Genomic DNA, 3,349 nt, shown 5'->3' with positions numbered 1-3,349 from the left:
TTTTTTTTAAAGTTTCATGTTAAATATCACATGGTCTGAAGTTTCTTGGAAGGTGTTTTATCCTATGTTTTGATTCTGGTGCCCAACAGCAAGGGCATGTACTTGAGCAAGGAGAAAAGACGAAACACTAAATTATAATTTTGATGACATGGGATTAAAAACTCAAAAAAGAATATACTTACACTTATTTCTTGTTCCCCCCTCCTCCTAAAAAAAAAAGAAAAAGCAAGACAACTTACAAAGATAAATCAAATCAAAGTAAGTCATACAGAGAAAGACAAATATCGTCTGATATCACTTCATGTGGAATCTAAAAAAAATGATGCAAATGAACTTATTTATAAAACAGAAACAGACTCACAGACATAGAAAACAAACTTATGGTTACCAAAGGGGAAAGGTGGGGGGAGGGATAAATTAGGAGTTTGGGATTAACATATACACAGTACTATATATAAAATAGATAATCAATAAGGACCTACTGTATAGCACAGGGAACTCTGCTCAATATTCTGTAATAACCTATATGGGAAAAGAATCTGAAAATGAATGGATATATGTATATGTATAACTAAATCACTTTGCTGTATACCTGAAACTAACACAACATTGTAAATCATCTATACTCTAATATAAAATAAAAATTAAATTAAAAAAAACAAAGATAAAAACCCTGGTAAATGAAAGGTAAAGGGAAAATAAGGTGGAAAAAATGTTGTAGACAGCTTATTTAAGTTATTTGGGTTAGGATGTAGTATGCTTGCCAGGAATGTGGCGCAAATGGGACATTAAACTTTTTAGCAGCTGTGTGTGTGGGTGGGTGGAGGGGAAATGCAAGTCCTGAAATTTAGAGTTTATTGGATAACACTTTTATAAAGAGAAACATGATTATTCTTGATACTGAAGTTCAATTTATACCATAAACCTGGTGACATATTTCATAGGGCAATTTCCTAATATAAGTTGGTGGCATAATACCAAAGCACAAAACACGCTTACAGAAGGAGAGAACAACAAAAGTAATGGGACTCAGGTGTGTGACTCTCTGATAATCTAGCTTATTTTGGGGAGAGATTTTAAATTATCTTAAGAATAAATGAGTCGGTATCCTTCCTGCTATATTACTGGGATAAAGAATTGAATACCCATTAATTCCGTTTCTCTCTACTGAGCTTTCAAAAGCTTTCTGTTTTGAGAAAAAGCTTTTGAAATTATACTCCTTGACAGGTGGCTGGAGCACTTGTATATGCTTTATGGAATAAGTGTACAGCTGTGTGCTGTTAATAGCTGAGCTGGGGGTAGGGCAGAAATTTTAGAACCCAATAAAGGGGGAGAAAGTTGATATGGAATGCCATTCTTAGTCTTCGTGGAAGTGAGCAAAAAGAGACAATTGAAGCCCCGTTTCTGTTTTAGATGATTTGGGGCTTAATAAACTTCCAAAGCAGATAAAAAGACAATTTTGCTTTATTTTATTTTATTTATTTATTTAGTCTTTTATTGAAGTATAATTTACATATAACGTTGTATAAATTTCAGGTGTAAAAACTGTGTTGATTTCATGCACATGTGTTACCATATGATTACCACCGTGGTGTTACTAACAGCCCCATATCGTCATATAATTGTCCCTTTTTTTGAAGTGAGAACAATGAAGACCTAGTCTCAGCAACTTTGAAGTTTAAAATATAGTATTGTTGACTCTAATCACTATGCTGTGCATTAGATCTCCAGGATTTATCTACTCATCACAAGTTCATACTTGAAGCAACATCTACCTAATTCCCCTACCCTCTCGTTCCTGGTAACCATCATTCTACTCTCTGGTTCCATGAGTTCAACTCTTTTAGATTCCACATGTAAGTGATATCATGCAGTATTTGAAGAGATGGTTGTTTTAGTTGTAAGAAAAGCCAAGGCAAATACACACACACACACACACACACACACACATACACATATAAAACACCTAGAGAATATTGAGGTTGGAGCTATGTATGCTGTTTATGCACCTTCTAAGATAAACTAGAAACAAGCTGTATATAGATAACGAATTGAAGTGGCTTGGAGAATATAGTGGAGTACCATTTTAGTTTTACATGCCAAATTTTAAAAAAATCAAATTTTAAAGATGTTTGCTAAAATGGCTTTGGTAATAATTAATCAACTATTTGCTCAGTAATGTATACACAGGACTGGTTTCTGATAATAATTAGATAGCAGAAGCATTTATCCCCCCCAAACATTTCTAAGTCATGAGAATAACCCCACTTCATCTCAGTAAAACATGTAAATCAATATACAAATAACAGGCAAAGAGTTTGCATCAGAGCGCTCAACATGGTACAAAATACTTTGGTAACAAATTAAAACACGTGTCAGTTCGCATGCCGTTTTATGTGTAATGGTGGGATTATACTTTTGAAACATCACCTTTAAAACAATCCGAAGAACTCATATTACTCTTCGGCTTTCTGTTCATGGAATGGACCCTTCTTTGTTTAGGGAAAGGGAGATACAACCAGAGAAAAGGAACAAAGAAATTATGGGTAGTTTTGATTTTCAAACATAATTTTTAATACCCACAGAGGAAAAAAAAAGTAGCCTTGAAAGTGCAGATTTCTTTTGCAGAAACCAGAATTTTGAAAGAATAAAGATTTGTGGTCCTCTGAGCCAGAGTAAAGAGAATGCAGAAAATGACCTCAGGGAAGTTGCCTGGCATACAGGGAAGAGGACGGCTCCTTCTGAGGCTGCAGGAGATGAATTGGGAGTGAAAAGCCAGAGAGATAAATAGACTTAGAATTTATAGGTCTCAGAGATGGCCAGAGCCCATTGCGTCCTGGGGTTGCCGATTCCACTTCCCTTGTTTACTGAAGCCCTGGAAGTGGTGCCCTGCACACCAGAGACTTAGCTGCCTATGCAAGTTCTCCCTGGCAAGGGATTCTCTAGCAGAGGAGCTCCAATCAGAGCTTAGATGCAGGATGTGGAGGCTTCTACATGAGGAGGAGCAGAGCTGGGAGTACACAGGTCTGAGGGCTTGAGTTACACCAAGGACGAGGGGATGGGACAGCAGCGGTGATTATTGTGCACTAATAGTTCTGAGGGAACAGACCACATCTTACACATACCACAACAACTAAAGCACAGCTGGTCTGAGAATAGACACTGCTGTCACTGTAAAGTGTCACATCAATTATACCTTATGGAGACCTTCAAGATGGTGGAGGAGTGAGATGTGGAGATTGCCTTCCTCCCCACAAATACATCACAAATATATCTACGAGTGGAACAACTCCTACGGAACCACTACTGAACACTGGCAGAAGACCTCAGACTTCCCCAAAGGCGAGAA

This window comes from Eschrichtius robustus, chromosome 12 (assembly GCF_028021215.1).
Source record: "Eschrichtius robustus isolate mEscRob2 chromosome 12, mEscRob2.pri, whole genome shotgun sequence".
NCBI lineage: Eukaryota > Metazoa > Chordata > Mammalia > Artiodactyla > Eschrichtiidae > Eschrichtius > Eschrichtius robustus.
Note: the sequence above shows the minus strand (reverse complement) of the source record.